Here is a 25585-nt window from a genome sequence, read left to right as displayed (position 1 = left end):
CTACTTCTTGGGCCAAAGCTCTTCAGCAGCTGTTGGAAGCAAGAAAGCAATCAGGACAGAAGGAAACAGTTTCTCTTAACTGTTCTCAAGAATGGGCTTCTCCAAAATGTGCTTCACCTCATTGGTTGGGTTGTTGACCACCATGCCAGTGCATTCATCCAAACCATTAAATGACATTGTAGCTCTGAAATATGAGTCCCCAGTAAAATCTAGTAATCTAGCCAGACCCCTAAATGCAACAGTTGGTCACTGGGGAGTAGAAAGGTCCAAATCACTAACACAGACCAACTGTGTGGGGAAGTAAGCAATACTAACAAAAGTACAATGAAGGAGATGAGAGGTAAGGTCCACCATTTGTCACCCCTCTACTGAGTCCCACTGGACTTTCTCCCTGGTTGTTATTAACTTCAGTGGGCTTTTAATGAGAACAGTATCAACTTCTGAAGCTCATGTGCCTTCATTAGAGCAGGTCAGTGTAGCTGTGAGAGACATATCCAGGTGGCACTATGCAGCTTGGGAAAATCTATCAAGATTTCCTCAGGACTATTTTCTATCAGGTACAACAATCTACCTCTGTGGGTTCAGCTCCATTAAATAATATCTAAAGCAAATTTTTCTGTCCACCTTCCTCATATCCTGAATCTAGACATTTCTTTGTTTCTCTTTCCCATTAGGGAGTTTTGAAGAAGAAAGGGAAAATATCATCCAAGAGGTGAAAAAGAAAAGCTGAAATTTGTGATGGTTAGGATAAATCCAACCGCTCTAACTCATCTGGGCTTTCCACCATAATTTCTTTATTCACTCATTTGTTATTAGGCATGTGGATTTTTTCAAGATCTTAGATATTCTAAATAACATAGCAATGAACAGAGGTATGCATATGTATTTTTTTTATTTTATTGAATCACCGTGAAAAAAATACAAAGCTTTCAGGTTTAAGTCTCAGTCATATAATGATCAAACCCCCATCCCTTCACCAGTGCACATGTTCCACCACAAAGAACCCCAATATGCTCCCCTCCCACCCCCTCCAATCTGAGTGGCAATGATCTTAGCTTTACTCTCTCTGTACTTTGAATACAATCAATATTTCAATAGAGAACTCACTATTATTATTTAGAATTTTTCCCCAACAATAAAGTCTGCTGAAAAGGCATCATTTAATAATTTGTTTTTCATTGCTGAGAATGAAGACTCTATGAGCTGTTGCGGCCGAGTGGTTTTGGATTTCTGATATTTCAGCTCAGTCTAGATGCATTTCTATAAGAAGCCGCTCTGGGTGCCAAAGTGAGTTAGAAGACCTCTCAGATCATAGTCTTTAAGGAGCAGAGGGTCCGTTTCGCATGCAGCAGCTCCGGATCTTATCTGGCTGCATATGTATTTTTGAATTAGTGCTTTTGTATTGAAAGTATGTTCTTTAGTTTCCTTCAAGTAGTCTATTGGTAAAAAACTCAACTCTTGTCTGAAGATGTCTTTATCTTCTCCTCAATATTGAAAGATAGGTACTCTATAAGAATCTAGGCTGAGAGAGTTCTTTTCTCTTAGTCTTTGAAGATAATTCTTCTGTATCTTCTGGATTCTTTGTTGCTGTTGATAAAGAAGTTATCATCTAGTTGTTCCTCCTTTATTGTGATCATCTTTGTCAGCTTTTCTGTAGGATCATTATGATGTGCTGAGAGATGGATTTTTATTTAAACATATAGGATTTATTAATTTTAAGAAATTTTACATAATGCTCTTTCATAAGTTCTGAAAATTTTAATTATTTTATCAAATTTTCTCTCCTCTATACCTATCTCTTATTCTAGAACTCTGTTCAAAGTAGGCTAGATATTTTTGCCTTATTCTACATTTTCAACATTGACTATTATTTTTTCTGTTTTATGTACAAAAAACTCATTTATCTTTTTTAAAAAATTTATTTATTTATTAATTAGTGAATCACCGTGAGGGTACAGTTACAGATTTACACATTTTCGTGCTTGTGTTTCCCTCATACAATGTTTGAGCACCCATCCCTCCACCAGTGTCCATTCTCCACCACCAATGAACCCAGTATCCCTCCCACCCCCCAAAACCATTCCCCCTTCCCCACCCCACCCCGCCTCTGTGGCAGGGCATTCCATTTTGTTCTCTCTCTCCTTTTGGGTGTTGTGGTTCACGATGGGGGTACTGAGTGGCCATCGTGTTCAATCTATAGTCTACTTTCAGCATGCATCTCCCTTCCCGAGCAGGTGCTCTAATCACATTTTACTCTGTGTTCCCTTCTCTATCTGAACTGCCTTTTTCCCCAGCATGTGAGGCTGACTTCCAAGCCATGGAGACAATCTCCTGGTCCTTATTTCTCCTATTCTTGGGTGTTAGTCTCCTACTCTGTTATTTTATATTCCACAGATGACCGCAATCTTTCTATATCTATCTCTCTCTTTCTGACTCATTTCACTTAGAATGATATTTTCCATGTTGATCCACTTATATGCAAAGTTCATGACTTCATCTTTTCTAACAGCTGCATAGTGTTCCATTATATAGATGTACCAAAGTTTCCTTACCCAGTCATCTGTTCTTGGGCACTCAGATTTTTTCCAGATTCTGGCTATTGTAAACAGTGCTGCAATGAACATATAAGTGCAGACATCATTTCAACTATACTGTTTTGCTTCTCCGGGATATATTTCCAAGCAGTGGTATTGCTGGGTCAAATGGGAGGTCAATTTCTAATCTTTTGAGAAGCGTCCATATTGTTTTCCAAAAGGGCTGAACCAGTCGGCATTTCCACCAGCAGTGTAGAAGGGTCCCTTTCTCCCCACATCCTCTCCAACAGCGGTTGCTTTTGTTCTTTTGGATGTGTGCCAGTCTCTGTGGTGTGAGGTGGTATCTCATTGTTGTTTTGATCTGCATCTCCCTGACAATTAGTGATGTAGAACATTTTTTAATGTGCCTTTTGGCCATTCATATCTCTTACTTGGGAAAGTTTCTGTTCATTTCTTTGCCCCATTTTTTGATGGGGTTGGATGTTTTCTTCTTGTAGAGTTCAACCAGTGCCTTATATACCCTTGATATCAACCCCTTATCAGATGAGTATTGAGTGAATATCCTTTCCCATATGTAGATTGTCTTTGTATTCTGGTCACTGTATCTTTTGCGGTGCAGAAGCTTCTTAGTTTAATGTAGCCCCATTTGTTTATCTGTTTCCATTTGGTTGATCAGTTGTGTGTCATCTTTGAAGGTACCTTTAGCTTCAATATCATGGAGGGTTTTGCTGACCTTGTCTTTGATATATCTTATGGATTGTGGTCTGATGTTGAGATCTTTAATCCATTTTGATCTGACTTTTGTGCATGGTGTCAGGTCGAGGTCTAAGCCCATTCTTTTGCATGTGGTTGTCCAGTTGTGCCAGAACCATTTGTTAAAGAGGCTTTCCTTGCTCCATTTCACATTTCTTGCTCCCTTATCAGAGATTAGATGATCATACATTTGGGGTTGTGTGTAGGGATATTCCATCTGTTCCATTGGTCTGTGGCTCTGCCTTTGTTCCAGTACCATGCTGTTTTATTTTTTATTTATTTTTTTTTTTTAATTTTATTGAATCACCATGTGGAGGGTTACATAGTTCTCAGGATTATGTCGGTTATACAGTTCTCAAACACCCTTCACTTCACCAGTGCCCATCTTCCATCACCAACCCCCCCCAGTATACCTGCCGCCCCCTCCCACCTCCCCAGTCCCAACCCTTGCACATGATATGTTTCACTTCGTTTACGCCTTATTTCGATTACATTCCATGTTTCAACATACAACTCACTACCGTTGTTGGGGTTTCCCCCAAAAAAGAAAAGCAGTCCTATTGCCAAGGAGGCATTTGATAGTTCTCCATTGCTAAGAATATAGAGATATTAAGTCCCGCTGTTTGTTACATAGTTTTTCTTTTTCCCCCTTGCCCCGCGCCACCGAGTTCACGCCTGTTTTAGTAATCGCCACGCTGCCTGACAAGGGAAAAAAAAAACCGAAAAGGATGGTTATTTCCCGTCATCAGCAGGCGTGGGGCTCTGGCTTAGTTGATAGACTTGTAGAGTATCTGCAAGCAGTCTCTGGAACCGACGGTCTTGCGCTGGTGTCGGCTCCGGCTCGAGATTCCACCAGCGTCCCGCTGTTCCTTGTACATAATTTTTCCCCTTATATCCCATTCCCACGCCACCAGGTCTGTTTGCTTAATGGGCATCACACTGTAGTTGATGACACACCGCGTTTCTTCCCGAGAAAGAAGAAAATTTCTTCTCAGCCGGCGTGGGGATATAGCTTAGTTCAGTCTAGTGAGATGGCTACCACTTTGATTGCCTTCAATATTTCAGCAACAGACTTACTATTAGGATCTCCCACAAAAGTCCGCCCCATTAGAAAGGAACCATTACATATTGCTCATACTAAGATGACATTAAGTCGCGCGGCCGCGGCAGCGGCCGCGCGGTTTTGGGTTTCTGTATAAAGTCCAGGGAAAGTACAACCAGAAATAACATCACTATAAACTTTTACCCTTTTATGGTGCTCATAAGATGGAGAAACCTAGAGAGAGGCTCGGCGTCCGTTTTGCGCTCAGGAAAACCGCGGCCCCTGCGCTGTGTTCAGGAGGGAGGAGTTGAGAGAGAGACAGGTTAAAAGAATTGGGGGATGCCCGGGTCCCACAGCTTCAGCACGCCGTGGGGTCTCTGGTCCCATGCCGGAATTAGTTCAGTGGGCTGCTTGGGGTCCGAGGGCGCCCCCTCGGGCCCCTCCATCATGCTCCTTCCACAGCCGGGTCCAAAAGGAAGCACACGTGGGGGAGGTGGGTTTAAGTATCTAACTGCGGTGGGCGGGGGTCGCCGCCCCCGCCCCCTGGGGACTCCCGCAAGCGCGCTCACGTCCTGTTTTGGCTGAATCGGCGACTCCGTTTTGCGCTCAGGAAAACCGCGGCCCCTGCGCTGTGTTCAGGAGGGAGGAGTTGAGAGAGAGACAGGTTAAAAGAATTGGGGGATGCCCGGGTCCCACAGCTTCAGCACGCCGTGGGGTCTCTGGTCCCATGCCGGAATTAGTTCAGTGGGCTGCTTGGGGTCCGAGGGCGCCCCCTCGGGCCCCTCCATCATGCTCCTTCCACAGCCGGGTCCAAAAGTACCATGCTGTTTTAAATGTTACCGTTTTGTAGTAAACTTTAAGGTTGGGGAGGGTGATGCCCCCCATTGTCTTTTCCCCAGGAATTGTTTTAGCTATCAGTGGGCGTTTGTTGTTCCATGTGAATTTCAGGATTGCTTGATCCATTTCTTTGAAGAATTTCCTGGGTTTAGGGAATTGTGTTGAATCTGTATAATGCTTTGTATAATTGCCATTTTGACAGTGTTGATTCTCCCTATCCATGAACAGGGGAAATGGAAACATATTTCTATTCCATGTCCTCTTTTATTTCATGGAGTAGTGTTTCATAGTTTTCTTTGTAGAGGTCCTTTACTTTCTTAGTTAAGCTGATTCCGAGGTACTTGATTTTCTGGGGTAAAAAATTCATTTATCTTTTAGCTTGTAGTTATTTCCTTAATTTTGTTTAATTTTTAAAAAACGAACAGTTTGATTTGCATATATCTCATTTCTAGCAGTTATATCTGATTTTTAAACATGTCTTGATATTATTTATTAGCTTATTGCTTATTTCTTTACAGAGTTGTTCATAATACAGCTGCTTTAGGAATTTAGTGACCTATATTTTTATTTTTATTTTTTTATTACTTTTTTAGAGAGAATTTAATAAAATCACCAAAAATGTTGCTCATTCACCTACTTTTCTTATTTTATAGCTTTTATATATTTTATTATATTTTTGTTTTATTTTTGGGGGTCACACCCAGCAACACTCAGTTGTTACTCCTGTCTGCATGGAATTATTCCTGGTGGTGCTTGGGGGAACATATGGGATGTCAGGGATTGACACAGATCAGCCACATGCAATGCAAATGCACTATCGCTCTAGCCCCTTTATAGCTCATTTAATTCTGTTGTATGTTTTCATAAGAAGTAGCAGCTTTTCCTTCTGAATTGAATTGCACAGAACAGTAGATGAGCAATAGAGACAAAGATGAAAAGAACTAATTTCACCAACTTTTTGTGGGATAGCATGTGGGGTACAGCATAATTTTTAATTAACAAAATATGTTATTTATAATAATGAAATGTCAGAATTTATTTGTTGACTTGATCATTCAGATTATTTCAGAGAAACATAATTCCCTACCCTACACGGATATTGACTTTCACATCATAAATTCTTTAACCTTATGAAATCTTATTTAATCTTATTTTTTATTTTTTTAAAATTTATTTATTTTTAATTAGTGAACCACCATGAGGGTACAGTTACAGATTTATACACTTTTGTGATTATGCTTCCCTCATACAAAATTCGGGAACCCATCCCTTCACCAGTGCCCATTCTCCATCACCAGTAAACCCAGCATCACTCCCATCCTCCCCAATCCCATCTCCCCCCACCCCACCCTGCCACTGTGGCAGGGAATTCCCTTCTGTTCTCTCTCTCTAATTAGCTGTTGAGGTTTGCAATAAAGGGCTGGTGACCTATATTTTTAATCTTTTTAAAGTACTTCTTTAGGAACAGGAGAAATATTACAGTGGGTTTGGGCACTTGCCTTTCATACAGCTGGCCCAGATTTGATTCCTGCCATCCCATACTGTCCTTTGAGCCCTGCCAGAAGTGATCCTTGAGTGTAGAGCCAAGAGTAAGCCTTGAGCACAGTTGGGTGTATCCCCAAAACAAAAAAAGTTAAGTAAATATTTCTTTAGACTTAAAGCATATTTATTTCATAAACTGTACTTAGTGATTTTAGTTCAGAGGTCTCTGTGGGTCTGATTCTACAGTATATTTCTTCTTTGGGGTCTTTCTCATTATTTAGTTTTCTTTAGAGTTTTGTGAATTTTGATTATAGCTCTTCGCTTTCCTTGGATTGTTTTTTTTAATTCAGATATGTTGTGCATGGTTTCCTCCTAGTGAACTTTACCTTTGCTTTTCCCAGGAGTGAGGGTGGAGAGGAAATGGAACATATTTAAAAGTACTCAAAACTAAATTCCTTGCTTCAGGTGAACAACACTTACTTCTATATCGCCAGATTAACTTTAGCTTGTTGTTGTGAGTCTCTAAGGAGATTAAAGGAATCTTTTACCCAATGTTACTAATGTTAAAGCTTGAGACAAACTTTTACTTTATTTTTTTTTTGCTCTCTCCTTGGTGTGTGTGTAATTTCTTAAGTTACCTATCATTATCATCATTATTATTGTTATTATTTTTTATTTTAATTTTTTTATTGTGGTGCTACTGAAGGCTACTGTATCTTGCTTGGGACTTGCTAGGAACAGTGCTGGCAGACTTTGCTGTGTGAGGGATAGAAACTGAGCCTCCTGAATGCAGAGCATGTGTTTCAACCCTTTGAGCAATTTTCCTGGCCCCTCTAGTCATCTCTTAAACACATGAGGCTGACTTTTGGTGTCTCAAACTGGCAAATAATAGACACCTTGAAAAATATTTCTCTTTTTGCCTTCAGCTTTTAGTTATTAAAACTTCTAAGTTTATAAAAAATTAAAATCATGGCATAATGACCGTATATATGCTCCATTTCAGTAATATTTAACCATGTTTTCTTCTTTCTATAGAGACTATGAGAATGTTTTTTATATACCTTCAACTTCAGAGAGAATCAACCATATAAGGATGAAGGTACTGCACCCACGCATGCTTGCTCACACATCATTCACTGTGGGCTAATTCTTTTTTTTTGTCTTTAGAACATTATATTTCATAAAAGACAATGATAAAAAAGTACAAACATTTCTATGAGAAGCAAAAGAAAAAATGAGTACAAGAAATTTTTAGCATTTATTTCAGTGCATTTTATGTAGAAGCCTTTCAGATCTTAATAAATAAAATAATTTTAAGTACACTTTTCTTTCTGATAAACAATGCTAGGACATTTAAGTTCTCTCAGTTGGCATACTTGCAAATACAAGATAATAAATAGAGAATAATAATATTTACCTGACTGAAAGGAATATAAGAGATAAGCAAAGGCCAAATAAAATTATATAAAATCTGCTTTCATTTGTAGGGAGTCTCCAAAAGGAAGAGTATAATGAATTGGATATTTTTCCGTTTTGCCTTGAAATGGATATTAATATCTTAGCTGGGAAAGAAGTAAAGCAAGTTTTTTAAATATATTTTTATTTACATAAGAATGCAAGTAAGATTTTCTTACTGAACAGCTTTTCATAAAATACAAACAGAGATTCAGATTAAAGAAATATTTACTAAATTCTAGTTCTGACAAAGACTAAAACAACTAGTTCCCACTGTGGGCTAATTCTAGTGCATGATCAAAAACATCAGGAATAGGGGCTGGAGGGGCACAGCGGGTAGGGCGTTTGCCTTGCATGTGGACAACCTGGGTTCGATTCTCAGCACCCCATATGGTCACCTGAGCACCACCAGGAGTAATTTCCGAGTGCATGAGCCAGGAGTAATCCCTGTGCATCTGCCGGTGTGACCCCCCCCCCAAATTAGGGGCTGGAGCAATAGCACAGCAGGTAGGGCGTTTGCCTTGCACGTGGCTGACCCAAGTTCGATTCCCAGCATCCCATATGGTCCCCTGAGCACTGCCAGGAGTAATTCCTGGGTGCAGAGCCAGGAGTAAGCCCTGTGCATTGCCACGTTTGACCGAGAAAGAAAAAAAAATAAGGAATAGCTTCACCCACAGACTTGACTGGCAGCTTAGCCCCCAGTAAGGTAAGAAATCAGACTTTACTGGAGACATTCAAAACAGAAAGGAAACACATAGTCAGAAAAAGGTGACTAATATACATACCCAAAGAATATGACTGCACAAATATCAAATATGATCAGATAAAGGAATTTAAGGAACTTTTGGAACTTACAACAAACTATCAGAAACTTGCTTTGTGGATTGTGTTAAAGAGTTCACGGCAAGAGAAGTAAAACCTGAAGAGATCACATGTTCAGAATATTGCTTACAGAAATATTTGAAAATAACGCAAAGAGCGTCCATGAGATTTCAGGGACACTATTTTTAGCAGAATGAAGCCCTGGCAGTCAAGGACTCCTTGGCCAAACCTGATAAAGAAATCCTGATCAACAGACTTTCAGTGAGAGTCTGCCAACAGCAATTGCACTAGAAATGAGGATTCACTTGACAGAATCTCCTGAAAGCAGTAGCCACTATGTTAAATCATCTGTCACGGGGCTGGAGTGATAGCACAGTGAGTAGGGCGTTTACCTTGCACGCGGCCAACTCGGGTTTGATTCCCAGCATCCCATATGGTCCCCTGAGCCCCACCAGGGGTAATTCCTGAGTGCACAGCCAGGAGTAACCCCCGTGCATTGCCGGGTGTGACCCAAAAAGAAAAGAATCATCATCTGTCATGACTGTTTGGAACTTGGAAACCACTAGAAAAAACAAAATTGCAAACTCAGGAATAACCAGAAAGTCTTATTACTCATTGGAAACAATAAGATGCAACATTTGTTGAAGCATTAACAACAAATTCAGCAGTTCACTTGGTTAAAAAAAATAAACCATTGTTTCACTAATTCTGTTTCATAAATTAAAAAAAATCAGGTATACTGAGAAAGCATATCTGTTACTGGGAGATATGAAACTCTACTGGTGGAATATTTTAGCAAAAAGATTTGTTAAACCTTGATTAGACGATATGGCAATTTGCCCGTGACTTTGATCCTCTTTCTCAGTCAGGATCAGACATGCATCAGTTTGATGACTCTCTCCCCATCTTCTTTCACAGGCATTTCTCCAGCTAAAATTCTTGTACGGATAATTCTGTCTTGGTATCTACTTTTTGGAGGATCTTGACTGACTGACTCTAGACTCTCCATGCACATGCATACTGTACATACACGTGAATACATATGCAGACATGTACAAATGACTATCTATTACCTACACATGTATATGTATAGATATTATGATGGACATTTATCACCTGTATTTTGGTTTTATAGTTGATTTATAGCATGTATCCTCAAGAAATGATTTTGCTTGTGGGTGGAAAGTATTACAAGATGCCCACCCTGTCTGCACTTGGGATGAACTTCCCTGTTCAAAGCTAAGAAAATGCTGATTTTAGGAAATTTCCTTGTAGTCAAACTGATAAGATGCCACCATGTGTGTGTGGCCCTACATTGCTTGAGCATGAAGCATAGTAATAAATGAGTTTTCAGTAATGCCCTATAAAAACAGGTTCTTGCATCCCTGAGTTTTGTGTAAGACTTCAGCTACTTGCCTAACCTAGATCCACTGATCTGATCAGCCGGTGTAATAAAGATTCCTTTTTCCCAGATGTGGATTGTCTCAGTGTGCTTTATTAAGCGACGACCCAGTACAAGATATAGGTGTATTTTTTTTCCTGACTCATTTAAAGGTAAGTTCATTCAACATGATACTTTAACTCCTAAAACTAGGACTTAAAATTTTTTAAATTTAAAAGAAAGAAAGAAAAGAAAAGGGGGCTAGAAGGATAGCACAGAGGGTAGGGTTTTTGCCTTGCCCACAGCTGACCCAGGTTTGATTCCTAGCATCCCATATGGTACCTCAAGCACCATCAGGAGTAATTCCTGAGTGCAGATCCAGGAATAACCCCTGTGCATCACTGGGTGTGGTCCAAAAACAATAAAATAAAATATAATTTAAAATTTAATTTTATTTTATAAAGTAGTTTACAATATTTGATTATATTTCATATTTGAACACCAATCCCACCACCATTACACCTTCCCACCACCATATTTCAGGTGTTTCCATCCTGAGTCCCAACCCCTGCCCCAAAGCTGAACCAAAATAATTTATTTTGTATTGTTTGTTATGAATCACTACCACTGCCATATTACTGCCGTCCTGTTGCTCATCGATTTGCTTGAGCGGGCACCAATAACATCTCCATTGTGAGGCTTGTTGTTACTGTTTTGGGCACATCGAATCCACCATGGGTAGCTTGCCAGGCTCTGCTGTGTAGGCGGGATACTCTTGGAAGCTTGCCGGGCTCTCCAAGAGGGATGGAGGAATTGAACCCGGGTGGGCCGCATGCAAGGCAAATGCTCTACCTGCTTTGCTATCGCTCCAGTCCAGTTATGAACAAACTACTGAAAATGATCCCAAAAAGTTTCCTTAGAGGACAGTGTGTGAAGGTTGTTGTATTTCATCCAGGGACTATTAAGCCCTTAAAACTAGGACTTTTGTGCTTGATGTATTTGTTTCAAATTTCTTTATCCACATGAGTAGTCTTTATTCAAATATTCAAATTCAGTTCTATTTCTCCATTTCATTCTCATTGAGCAATTACAACAGGACTGAGTGGTTCTGACTCTGTTGAGTCAGAAGGGAAGACCTGGGCAAGACTGGGGTAAAAGCAGCCCCATGGCGGTGATAAGAGCAAGATATAAAAGGCAACTGGAAGAATGAGGCACCATCAGAAGTAAAGTTACAGAGGCTGCTATGAGCTCGTGAGACAGGCAGTGAGAAGAAAACTCTGTGAGCAGACCCCTGAAAAAGCTGATGGGGGTGAGATGGCCCCGGCTATCCAGCAGTAAAGGTCACACTGGCTGAGGTGGGTGATGGGAATTTAGTTTTTAGTCTTTGAGGAAAATTGCACAGAAGCATTTTTCTTTTCTTTTCTTTTTCTTTTTGCTTTTTGGGTTACACCCATCGATGAACAGGGGTCACTCCTGGCTCATTCACTCAGGAATTACTCTTGAGGGTGCTCGGAGGACCATATGGGATGCTGGGAATTGAACCCAGATTGGCCATGTGCAAGGCAAATGCCCTACCCGCTGTGCTATCGCTCCAGCCCCAGAAGCCTTTTTCTGTGTTTTCTTTGGCTTGATATTGGGCAAGTTGTTGCTGTTCAACCCCCTGTGGCAATTTGATTACTTCCTGTTCATTGCTGATGCTGAGATGTGGGAAATAAATGAGAGAGGATTTTGCCATCCACAGGGAAGCCATGTATGTGGCCATGAGAGTCTGGTAGCCTGGTGTGGAGCAGTTGATCTCTCACCTGAGCTGTTTCAAGTGAGTCCTGAAAGATCAGGCCACATTTTTTTTAAATTTTATTTTATCACCATGTGGAAAATTACAAAATTCTCAGGTTTATGTCTCAGTTATACCGTATTCAAACACCATCCCTTCACCAGTGCCCATATTCCACCACCAAAATCCCCAGTATACCCCTCGCCCCTCACCCCAACTGTATAACTGATGAATTTCACTTCATTTTCTCTTCACCTTGATTACGTTCCATATTTCAACACAAAACTCACTATTGTTGTGGGAGTTATACCCCCAAACAAGATAACCCTATTAAGGAAGCATTTGATAATTAGTTTTCCATTAAAAGATTGTATGTTTTCAGGTTTTAGAAAAGGTCGCGCGGCCGCTAATGCGCCCAAATCCTGGAGCCGTGTTAGTTGCTGCTCAGTGTCGCCAGGGCTCCATCTGGAGAAGGTGTGCATGCTGCACCTCCTCCTTCTGGCTCCCCGGTGTTGTTGGCCCCAATTCGGGTCCGGAGCATTTTCCGGGCCGCATTTCTCACCAGAATGCCTGGCTGCTTCTCTGTTGATTGTGGCAAGATGGTGCCGAGGGTGGGTCGAGGGCGTGACTTCTGGCGGCCGGGACCTCTTGGAGTTTGGGCTGCAGGCCACATTGTTGAGTCAAATCAAAGGGGTCAGTCAAGGGAGGAGATTTAAATAGAGCACAGGGATGGATCAGAGTGTGCTGAGGAAGGCAAATAACATTTGAGAAGAGTGAGGGACTTGGAAGTATGCATCAGAAAGAGTTGGGCAGAATGTTTCCTGAGTAGAGGATGATAGAGTCTTATAAAGTAAAGGGATGATAGGAAAAGCTCCTCCTATTTTCCATTCATCTTCTTTGTCCAGGAGAGGGACTTTAATTTGGAGTATGCATACCTGACTTCACAGAAGTCAGACCTAAGTGGTCTTTCTTCGAGCACATGAAAGAATGGCTGAATAGAGTGACAACAACACAATACTGGAAGGAGAATTGATGAGTGATTGATGATGGCTTCAAAAGAAGCTATGAGAAGTCAGAGAGTAGAGTTAAATCCACTGGGCTGTTATTTACGAAAAAACATGCAAAATCCTCAACAATGCATCCAAAATTTGTCTATACATATTATGGATGGGAAAGACATAGCTTATTAATAACATACATGTTCAATATTAACACGGGACAACCTTTAAAGAAAGTTCTTTTCTTCAGTTTCCAGCACAATGGTTTCTGAAATCCAAACCCATGGGAACCCATAGTCCTGTTCTACAACTGATACTCCTGTGATCTCTCTTCTGTCTCCTACCATCTTTATTCCCCTTGGTAGTTCCCAAAGCTACCCACAAAGACTGGAGAGATAGATAGTACAGGGGTTAAGGTGCTTGCCTTGCAGCAGTCAACCCTTCTTTGATCCCAGGCACTGCATAGGGTCCCCTGATCACAGCCAGGAGTGAGCCCTGAACAAAACTCTGAACAAAACTCCCCCAACCAATATTGCACACAAAGCAGCTCACTACCTGTTAAATCCTTCCTAAGCTGATTGGGATATAATGAATTAATCTGGGTGTGGATACTCTTAATTGTTGTTAATGGTTAGAAATAACCCCAAAGTAGAAGGGAGGAGGAAAGTGGCTAATGGCATATAACAAAGGATTAACTTATTTTGTGTCTTATCCTATCTCTTTCCTCCTTTCCTTGCAATTTAGAGGGATTTATTTGCCTTCTTATGAAGTGTCTGCCTTTAGGGCCATGTCTCCTTCCATTAGATGATCCTCTATCCCTTTCATAGGTGTGTCTCCCTCCATTAGTGTCTTCCCTAAGCAGTGCATTGTGGCAAAGCAACGTGGGTGTGACATTCCATAGATGAGGGGTGTGTGAAGTGAGGAAGAGGAAGAGATGACAGGGTTACTCAAGAGGACCTTGGCTTCTCTGGGGTACTTACTAGTTGCCTGAAAGGGAAGGGTCCACTGATACATGGGACACAATCAGGTCTCCAGGCTGGCGGATTCATACCAATTTCAAAAAGAATATCAGGTAGTGTGAAGTGGTGGGTAGAAGCTAGACTTCTCTGAGGAGGAAACAACAACTGTGATTCTGTTCCTTTCCACTGCTGAGGAGAAAGAGACCTAAGGATTGAAGCTTCAGCATCTGAGCAAACTCTGAGGAAAAGTGACTGCTGGTGAGCACAGGAAACAGCAGCAAATAAATATTTTCTGCTCCTCCTCCTCTGCCTGTCTTCTTATTTTCCTTCACACTTCATGGAGTCTTGCCACCACTGACTTCCACGGCCACATAGGGTGATGGGCCCTGAAGGAGACATCTCTGGCTATTCTGGCCAGCTTTTGCATCATCTTCCTCCAGTTTTCTGTGTGCCATTCCTTCTTTGGTTGGATATTACCCTGGTGGGGCTGTTGTTCATGATGCCCACCCTCCATGGTGAAGGGATGAGCCTGTTTTAGTTAGACCAATACAGTGTGGTCTTCTTGGCATTTGAATGTTGAGATGATACATCCTGGCAGCCATGTATTTCTGAGTACAGACAAGGACGGGAATTGCTTTCAGAGAGAATGCAGAGTCCAAGCAGAACAGGGCTATGGCAGAGCCAGAGGCCACTCTCATTCTGTGATCTGAGGGAAAGGATGAAAGTCAGCCTCTAAATAGCCTCTTTTATAAAAAAATTATTCTTTTATTGAATCACCATGTGAAAAGTTACAAAGCTTTCAGGTTTAAGTCTCAGTTATACAATGCTCAAACACCCATCCCTTCACCAGTGCACATATTCCACCACCAAGAATCACAGTATACCTCCCCCTGCCTCCCCACCTCCCCAGCCCCCCACCCCGCCTGTGTAACTGATAAATTTCACTTTACTTTCACTTTACTTAGATTACATTCAATATCTAAATAGCCTCTTAGGATTTATACTGCTGTGCAGCTTCTTCCAAGTGGTACCGCAGTCTGTCCATCCATGTAATCAATAAAGCATGGCAGTGGTGACAAATGGCTCTTTCAAGACAAGTCATAAAAGACACAGAGGCCTCCCATTTGGTCACCCTCTAAAGGTGCTTTGTCTCATCTCTTCTGGGGAGCAGCTGCCACTCTGTGGGCAGACTCAGAGAGAGGCTCACAGGGGAAAACTTTCCTCTTGTCAACTCCAGTCATGGGAATGGGCATGGAGTGAACCCTCCAGTCCCTCTAGGTGCTGTGGTCTCCTTAGACCCACTCTATCAAACTATTCCCCACATATGCACTCTCGGAAATCTCCTGGCTGAGAAATATACTGTGGTCAGTGGTGGAATTTGAGAGTGATTTGAGGAACCGCAACCAAGAGCTATGGAGGAGAGTAGCCTCAGGGCTGGCATGCTGAGTGGATTGACCAGAAAAGCAGAAGAACCCCTTGATGCTCCTGGATGGACAGGCTTGTGATGGTTAATTTCATGTGTTAGCCTGACTGAGTCCTGGGCTGCCCTGATGTTTGGTTCTGTTTCTCTGGAGGACCTTGGTGAACAAAAACTGTTTCTGGAGAGTGTGACAAATTTACCAGCCACTACAAGCTGTGATTTGGCTTCTTGGCAGCTGGGAGCTGGACACGTGACCCCTGTCCCATGTCCTCCAGCTTTGAGGAAGCTGAAGTTCACTTTCCCCTTTGACTATCAGTTCTACATTCTGAGCAGATCTGGAGAATTAAACAAGGCTCTGGAGTTTGTCCCTGGAACTTTTGGGGCCACAGGGCTCTGTGGGCCATAGCAGTTCTGCCTCTGCCTCAGTTCCATCTACTGAACACATAGACTCTCTGTTCCTGGTGGACTTGCCCCTGGGGCTTACAATGCTGCCAGGGACCTTCAGTCTCAGGATTGTGCAAATCCAGAGACAGAAGATCTCTTTCACACCCTCTTAGTAACTTGCTAGCCAAGGTTCCTCCCTGTTTAGAGATAAGTCCTTCACAAGCATTATTCTCCCCTGCTCTGAGTTCTGTAGTTCTGAAGGCAGGAAATAGATAAATTGGCTACAGATTAAAGACCTGAGGGAAAGGAGGAAGGTATGTTCCTGTGTGCTACAGGAGGCAGCAACTATCAGGGCAGGTCTCAGATTCCTTTGGGAGCTTCAGGGGTTTCATGATAAAAGAGAGAAGAGCATTACCAGGTGTGGCTCAATTTTCACACTAGAAGCTCCTCAACGACATTATCATTGCTCTGGCTGTCACAGGACCATGTCACAGTCCACAAACACACTGAGGCTGCCCCCTGACCTCTTGACCCTGCCAAAGTGCACAGAGCTCAGTCCATGAGGCTTTAAATATCACTTTTAAATTATAAAACAAGATTCCTAACTCACCAAAAATGCACATTGTATGACAGCAGGAACCCATAATATATATAATATATATATAATATATATACATATATGTATAAAATTCTCAGGAAACTGGGGAGATAGGATTGGAGTTAGGGTGCATGCACCGAGCCCTGTCTAATCCCCAGCACCATGTGGCTCCCTGAGAATCCATGGGTATAGCCCTACAGGCTCCTGAGCACTTACAGGAATATCCCTTAGCTCCATAGGGTCTGGACTAACTACAGTGCAATTTCAAGCTCTAATATTCAACAAAATGACCCTGTTAGCTGAGAGTTGCAAGATATGACTCTTGCAAGATATGCAAGATATGCATGAAGCTGACCTGGGTTTGAATCCCCACACCACTACCCCCAAGCACCAATTGGGAAGCCACTACACCCACAAAAGAAAATCAAAACAAGCAAGCAAAATTTGCAATTTTCAGATTTTTGTTTCACTTTGATGTGAGTATAGATCTGAGATAGAGATCTAATCTCATTCCCACACACTCAACATGCCCAGAACCATCTTTTTGCAGAAAGACATAGATGGAAACTTCATAAATTGCAAACCATCTGATTTGCAATTTATGAAGTTTCCATCTATGTCTTTCTGTTTTTCTGTGCCTGGACTATACTTTCAGGATTACTATTGCTTTAGTATTGATTTTTGAGATCCTATATGAATAAATCCTGGCTTACAATTTGGGCTTGAGAGATAGTACAGTGGGTAGGACACTTATCTTGCATGAAGCTGACCTGGGTTTGAATCCCCACACCACATATGTTCCCCCTGAGTTAAAAGTGATCCCTGAACCTGGAGCCAGGAATAAGCATTGAGCACAGCCTGGTGTGACGCAAAACAAAACAAAACAAACTTTTTTTACACTTAACCTTTATTCTTCCATAAAATCTTTAAAATGTTCAAAGGATCTGGGTGTTATTCCTGGCACCTAAGAGGGGAAACATCTTAGAATTACGTTATGAAGTTACCATGAAGTCGCTTGTTGGGCTCATTGGGTATGGTGTTGGAAGAACAGAGCGCTTTAGGAAGAAGTGCCACCCTGTGATGCTGGGTCTCCCTCCTTGAATTCACCTCCTTGAATTCACCTGGGTGGCCAGTTCGAGGAAAATTAGGTTTCCTGCTTCCGTGAGCTCACAGGGTTTGGTGAGAACTGTTGGAGATTATTTGCAAGAAAGCACTCTCCAAAGTTTTTAATATGTTTGCTGCAATCTTGGGGTCTTATTGAAACCAACCTACTGTTGGTCTTTATCTTCCTGAGATAAAAATTCACTAGAGGGTTGGAGAGTTGGAGAGATGGTACAGGGGTTAAGGTACTTGCCATGCATATGACCAAGTCTGGTTCAAGGAGTATGCACAGAACTATGAATAAGCCTTGAGCATTACCAGGTGTGGCTCAATTTCCACCCTCCTCCAACACCAAAAAATGGTCATTAGAAATAGACCACCCCGTTTGTTAATAAATTTCCTGTCCTTTCTCAACTCCTTGGTTAAATTAAATAAACCCTTAAAGACTGGACCAGGGAGCACCACTGGTAACCAGCCACTGAGGTATACTCAGGACGCTCTTCATTCTATCACAGAAGGTTCTGTGCCCTGGGAAACCTGTGTCCAGGTACACTTGGATGGCTGGTCCTCAACTCTATGTATATTAGGTACATGAAATTAGGCAGAGGTCAGTGTTAGAAGAAAGAAGACAGTTTTATTTCTTTCTCAGCTGCCTCCCCATATTTATTTATCGATTTATTTAGTTATGTGGGTGGGAGACTCTCGAACAGTGTCCAGAAATCCTGGGAAATGCTAGTGAACCAGATGAGTGGGTATAGTGCCTGACCCAACTACATGATGGGGTGACCAGGGCCACCAGCCCTGGGGCCTGTGCTGAGGCCTCTGCAGTGCTAGGAATGGAATTCATGGGCTTGTGTGTGGGCCAAGGCCTTTGAGTTCCCTCCCTTCTTGCCTTCAGACTCTTTCCCACCAATTTGGGTCAGATTCTGCTCTCTTTCTCACAGATGTCAGAATCTTTGAAGTATGATGTTTGAGGGCAAGATGGGAAGTTGTATAACTCTCCAATGAACATATAGCCTACTGTGGGCCTGAGAGGCACAGGCTGGGACACGGGAAGGGCAGGTAGGGGGGCGTCACACACCTGGGCCAGAAGAGAAAATGGCTGTGGTGCTAGGGATCAGTGTGCCAAAAGGGGGGCAGCTGTCTGGGGCCGGGGGGAGGGTGGTGGCAGGGAAGGTCTGGGTTTGAGAACTGTGGACCTGAGAGGAACCAAACAACTTGCCCCAGCTAAATTTATTTATATTTATTTATTTAGTTATTTTTGTCTTTTGGCTCACACCCAGCTGTGCTCAGGGCTTATTACTGGCTTTGCCCTCACGGATTCACTCCTGGTGTGCTTCAGGACCATGTGGGATGTCAAGGATTGAGCCTGGGCCAGCTGCATGCAAGACAAGTGCCCTGCCCACTGCACTATCACTATGGCCCCTCCCTGTTTGGATTTTGCCACATGGAGCACAGAGAGATGCAGGAAGAAGTTGGTAGGTATCAGCTTTCCTACCCTATAGGCTGCCCAACATGTTCCAAACCATTGATTTCAAAGATTTGAATCTGGTTCTTCAGCTAAAGGCTCTTAAGATGCCCACTCCTTTCCAATCAGTGCCAGAATGGAGTCTGGTCTGTTCCCAGGCCTCCCAGTCCTGCCCAGCCTCGCTGGACTTCTCCTTTCACCTGTGCCTAGCTGTTAGGCCTCACCTGGGGCAGTCAGGATGACGAAAGCAAGACTCTGCAAGTGAGACAAACTATAATAAAGAAACTTCAGAATCTAGGTGAGAGATTGCCTTTCCCCTTCTCCTTTCCTTGATCACTCCACATGCCAAACCAGCAATAACAATATTCAGATAAAATATGCTAAATGCTCAGTGTGTAGCTCCGTGCACATGATCTTGTTTAATCCTCCAAACAATGTTGTGTCTACTATAACCTCTGTTCTACAGATTAGCAACCTGAGATTTAGACAGGTTAAGAGACTGGCTTGGCCTTGGATGTACAACTCTTCCAAGGCCAGTCAGAAACCCAAGATGATGCGCTTAGCCAGAGCTTCTGGCTGTCCCAGGCAGCTAGTGTATCTGATGAGGAGGTGGTAGGGGGACAAATGCCACAGTAAGGATGTGGCCTTCTCTGGCCTCCCCACACGTTTCTCAGGGACAGAAGAGATTGGATCCATAGGCTTGGAGATGCCAAATAAGGCAGAACTGGAAGGCTCTGCCTGTCTCAGGGCTACCACATGGGAAAACAGATCCTCATACCAGAGGTGCTTGAGAGGGGAGGGTGTCAACAGGGCTAGCTCTCTCCCAGGATCGCCTGCCAGGGAAAGATTTGAGAGAAAAAAAGAAAAGAAGAGAAGGAAGAAGGGGAGGGAGGGAGACAAGGAAACTGGTGCTTTTGACATGTCAGACACACCCCTTCCCCTTAGGAACTCTGAAGCTCTTTCCTCGCTCCAGGGAGACTGGGGTGTTTCCAAGTTCAGAGTTCCTGGGGTCAAGGCCTTCAAACTGCCCATTGGCTCAGACCCATTGACTTAGCAGTGTAGTAAATGGGATTAGCGTTAGCACTGAATGTCAGCATGAACCCCATCCCAGCACCCTGTCTGCATAGAATGGTGTAACCACGAACCACTCAGTCCTATGCCTCACCTTGGGTTCATCCAAAATGCTGGCCTTGAGGGAAAGGTTTGTTTTTAGGTAGTTTAGAGGGGTTGGGGTGTGGAGAGTTATGTGTGTGTGTTGGGTTGCTGGTTAGCACTAGAGTCAATTAGGCTTGATTGCTCAGAGACCCTCTGGGGAATTTTGTGAAAAGCACCTCAGAATGAACTTCCCCAGCAGGGAGAGGAGAGCATTTTACTTTGAGGCACTTGTCTTGCCATCAAGGATGACTCAGGGCAACTCCCTGCTGTGTCTCTGTGTTGCAGTGTCCAGCAACTCCCAAGGATTCTTGGGGCCTGAAGCAGGTAAAAAAGAAGAGCAATGGAGGGAGGTGGGAGGTGATGGAGGGAGGTGGAGGGTGGTGGAGGGAGGTGAAGGGAGATGAAAGGATGTGAAGGATGATGGAGGGAGGTAAGGGGTGATGGAAGGAGGTAAGGGGTGATGAATGAAGGTGAGGAGTGATGGAGGAAAGTGAGAGGAGATGGAGGGAGGTGAGAAGAGATGGAGGGAGGTGAGACATGATGAGAGGAGGTAAGGGGCTGTACTGTCTCCCTGTGGATGCCTTTCCTCCCCTGCATGGACTTGTCTGTACCTTAAGTATGCTGAGTTTTTCTGGTTCTGTTCACTCACTCACCTCCTGTTCTCATTCCATTTGCTAAGTCTATCCCCATCTTGCTGAGACCCAGCTCTAGAGCTTGACACAGTTCCAAGGCTCCCGAGGTCATTGCCATCTCAGGTGGAAGGCTGGGCTGCATAGCGTGCTTTCCTCCATCAGGTGAACTCCTTGGCCAGTGCCTCTCAGGACACAGCCCTCCTCATCCTGTCTGGTGTGTTAGCTCTTTGGACAAAGGCCCCACACTCTTTGAAACTGCCCCCTCAGCTCTGACCTGCAGAATAAGCAACTTCTGCTTCCTCCAAGAGCAGCAACTTCTCACAGCCCTGCCAGCAACTTCCACACCCTTTTCCACACATCTCCTGTGCTCATACCAGGGTGTTCAGCCAGGCAGAAGGAGGAATCATTGCTTCTGCTCCTCAACAATCACCCTGGACACTGACCCTCACCACGAAAGCTGTCCACAGGCGTGCACGCACCTGACACTGTGCCTAGGGCAGGATCATGCTCTTGGCCTGCTCATGTTCCTGGGAGTGGGCGGTGTGGGCAAGCACAGAGAATGTGTGTGTTTGGGGGGGGGGCGCTAGTCAGGGTACATCAGACAGATTTCACATTCCCTTGGGGCCTGGGATGTGGCTCAACAGTGAGGTACATATCTTGTAGGTGTGGCCATGGATTTCATTTCCCACGTGGCAAAATAAATATAGAGATACACGTAAGTTCTCCAGGTGAGTGCAGAGTGTCAGTGAGGTCAAGAACTATTGTCCTACCAGACATGATGGTCTCTCATTCATCTGTCTTGCAAACCATAATGCCCAAAAGGGAAGGGAAGAGAGAGAGAGAGAAAGAGAGAGAGAGAAAACGGAGAGAGAGAAGGGGAGAGAGAGAGGGAGAGAAAAGGGAGAGAGAGAGAAAGAGAGAGAAGGGGTGAGAGAGAGGGAGAGAGAAGGGAAAGAGAGAAAGTGCTTACCATAGAGGCAGGCTGGAGTGGTGGGGGTGTGGGGGTGACAGGAGGAATATGTTGGCTATTGGTGGTGGGAAATGTACACTGGTAGAGGGATGGATGTGGAACTTTGTATGACTGAAACCTGATCACAAAAGCTTTGTAATTTCATCTCACGGTGGTTTAATGAGTCAATAAAAAAATAAATAGAAAAAAAATTCTACTCTCCTAGATAGGATTTTTCTTCTCTTGAATGTGATCTAGTCTCTTCCCTGCCTAAGAACTCACACCCATCACTCATTCCATCTGCTTGGCACCCTGGGAAACCAAGTAGGGTTAGGCTGAGAATCTCAGACAGTTCTGGACTCCTCACTGGGCAGCAGTTACAGGGACAGTCAGAAGAGGTGCCCATCCAACAGGGATGGGGGCATTTCCAATATTTTTAGCATTGACCCCCCAACCCTCTCTCCCTCTCCTCCCATGTCCTCCCATCTCCCATGATCATAGTAGATCCCTCCACCCACTATTTAGCAAGCACTGAGTTGTGAGGTGCCTTCTGTGGGTTTTGTTTTGTATGTTTTTGGGTGGGGGGTGGATTTCACACTTGATTGTGCTCAGGGCTTACTCCTGGCCCTGCACTCAGGAATCACTCTTAGATGGCTCAGGGGATAATGTGCCGTGCCAGGGGTCAAACCTATGTTAAATGCACATTGCAAGGCAAGTTACCTCCCAGCTGTACAGTCGCTCGAGCCGGTGCAGGGCTTTCTGTGTGCTGGCAAATGTGGTGGCAGGCAGGAAGGCCTTGCTGAAGCATGCAGAGCCCAGGTAGGAGCAGGGCAGGGCTGTGGGGTCAGCCACACTGGCGGGGTTCTTTCAATTCCCGCAAAACTCAATATCTGTGGAATCCTTGGGTGCAGGTCTTCCATTTAGGCACCTGGACCTGCATTCACTGAGGACCTGGAGTCTGTTTTTCCCGGTTCAGCTGTGAAAAGCAAGGGAAACCACAAGCTCATCTATGGCATGCACAGCATGGAACATCTGAGAATAAGACAAGCTCCCAAATAACGGCTACAAGGAAGGAAATGAAGTCAGCAGAAAAGTGGTACTGACCTTAACTTTATCACATGTTTTCTATCAAGTTGATGTATCGACTTGTTATCATCCACTGCAGTTGTTATCATCTATCCTGTGGTTCCTCTCCTGGCAGATCATTTGGAGGGCTAAGATTTATTTATGTGATAGAAAAACCAAAACATTTACTAGAGGCAAAAAACTGTCAACCGATTATTTGATCTTTTCTTATGGCAAATTACCTTGTGGTTGGTTATGTGGCAATCTTTGTGGAACAGATCTCTGAGCACCCCATTCTTCTGTGTAAGACCCCTGCAGCACAGAAGCCAAAGTCCAGCCTGGGTTCTCTCTGCCAGGCCTCATGGCAACTCTGCTCTGAACATTCCAGTCTGCTGACATGCTCCTCTCCTTGTGATTTCTGCTTCATAGCTTCTCAGATGTTTGCTTCTCCAAACTGTGCCCTTCCCTTTCACCACAAACAGATTGTTTATTGCCCCCTTCATGGGAGGTTGGCTGAAGCTGATCTCACTTCAAATTCCTCTATGAGCCCTCTCAGGCCCTTGGAAGGGACTCACCCTTTTTAGAGCACTGTAGGAGGATCACCAGGCCGTATCCTGGCTTGATTCTCTCAGTCTGTCTCAGGGTTGCTCCCTAAATATGTTTCAGCCCAGCTTAATCAGGCCTTTGGTTTCGGGTATCCCAAACCCCACCTCAAATCAAATTAAAAATAAAGCAGATTGATGGAGCCTTGTAAAAGACCCAAAGGCGCTCCTAGGTGCCAGTGAAGCTTGATCCAGGAGCTGAAACAATGTGACTGGTATTCAGTTTCTCTCTTTATATTTCTCCATTCAGGTCCTTAGTGCCACATTCATGATTGAAGAGGGCATATACTCCAGCTCAAATCCAGTATTAAGGAGACGGTCTTCTTCCAGGGCACTTCAATTAAAGCCTGCAATCAAGTTTCAGTAGCTCCTGTCAACTGATGGTGATCATGTGTTTATCCTCCAAAGAGCTGATCCCTATGGGCAAGGTGCATGCAGACTGGTTTTCTTAGGGGTCCCCAGGCAGGAGGGGATCACTTGATCCAGCAGTGCTGAGGGTTTCCAGAAACACACCCAGGAATGATATTTGTAGCATTTGCACACTAGGCATGTACTTCAGCTTTTTGTTTGGTTGGTTTTAGGCCACACCTGACTGTACTCAAGGCTTACTCCTGGCTCAGTACTCACTCTGGCAGATTTGGGGAACCATATGGGGTGCCAGGGATGGAACCTGTTTTGGCCATATGCAAAACTAGTGCCTTACCCTCTGTATTACTGCTCTCGTCACTGCTTTACTTTTCTGAGTCATCTCACTGAATGAATACAAACAAAAAGTCTCCATGTATGCAGTCTTTTTGTTTGTACGTTTTTGTGGCTGTACCCAGGGGTGAGTACCCAGTACTCAGGGGTGACTCCTGACTCTGTTCAAGGTTACTTCTGGTGATGGTCAGGGGACCCTATGCGGTACCAGGGAGCAAACTGGGGATGACCATGTTCGAGGAAAGTGTCTTAATTTCTACATTATCTCTTGGTCTCATAACCATTTTTTGGGAAATAAGAGGAATTTGGGTCATACCCACTGATTCTCAGGGGCCATTCCTGGCTCTAAGTGACCCTTGCCACATGCAAGATAGAGTGCCTTATTTTCTATACTACTGGACCTCCAAAGGGAGGCTTTAAAATAAATACAGGTCCATGCTGTGGTTGGGGGTGAGATGCACCCCAAGGTCAAACTGATTTATGATGCTGATTGGAAGAGGAAAGCAAAAAACAGACAAGGAGTCACAGACTAATGTTCACTCCCCGTGCTCCACCTCTGAGGCCAGGTCTGCTCACGTCCCAGTGAGCCTCAATGGTGTTGCCAGGCGGTCCTTCTGTATGTGGGAGCCCCTCTGGCTCCCCCCCCACACACACATCCCACTTCGAGGCTGAGACCATGCTGATGGGTCTCTCCGTAAGGGGGGCTGTCTGCAGGTGGCTCTTTCTGCTGCCTCATTTCCCAGTGGGGATGACTTGCACTTTAACTGGGGCATGCGCTTTCCTGAGGGAACTAAGTGTGGAATTGCAGGCACACCCTTGGGATTCCATCTCTTGGCTCTCATCTTGTTGTTGCCCGTGGGCAGGGATGGATGTGGAGTCTTCCCCGAAGAGGAGGAGGTGGCAGCTTGGTCCCTGCTTCAGTAGGTAAAGGGAGCTGATTAGCACTTTACCCTCCTCTGAGTCAGCACCTGCTGCCTGAAATCTGGAAGCTGAGTTCCAAGTCCACTGCTTTGTGGCTTTGCTCCTGTCAGGCTTGCTCTAGTCTAAGCCTCATCTCTGCACTTGCAGGATGCTGACTTCGAACCCTCACTCCCCCAGGCTGCCTGACCACCTCTCTTCTGGCTGGAAGAAACCAATAGGTAGCTGGAGCATTTCTCTCCCACTTCCCTACTCCAGTATCACCTCTCTGGCAGTAGCCGCTACAACTGGGCGGCAGGAACATGCTTTCCTCCTGGTCCCCTCACCTGGGGATGGCCATACATGCCGGGTGTCATGTCATGCTTTGGGTCCTGAACCCTCTCCACCCTTCTAACAGAAGCTGGTCCCATATGTATCCTCATCTGCCATGAATTCTGTTTTCAAGGGGGTCCCACGGGGCCCACCCAGGATAAGAGGGAAGATGGCAGAGTTTCCGGACAGGGCTGGGGCCTGGATCAGCTTGTTCTTTCCCCAAGGCCCTGCTCTGGGGAGCCAAA

General features: G+C 44.1%; 1 pseudogene; it reads right to left on the bottom strand.

Annotated features, from left to right (window-relative positions):
- On the bottom strand, positions 1-20937 carry LOC105943425 (transmembrane protein 19-like; annotated as a pseudogene).
- Positions 20938-25585: the final 4648 nt, after the last annotated feature.

The sequence above is a fragment of the Sorex araneus genome, chromosome 5, assembly GCF_027595985.1.
Source record: "Sorex araneus isolate mSorAra2 chromosome 5, mSorAra2.pri, whole genome shotgun sequence".
NCBI lineage: Eukaryota > Metazoa > Chordata > Mammalia > Eulipotyphla > Soricidae > Sorex > Sorex araneus.
This window is presented reverse-complemented; position numbering and strand designations above follow the sequence as displayed.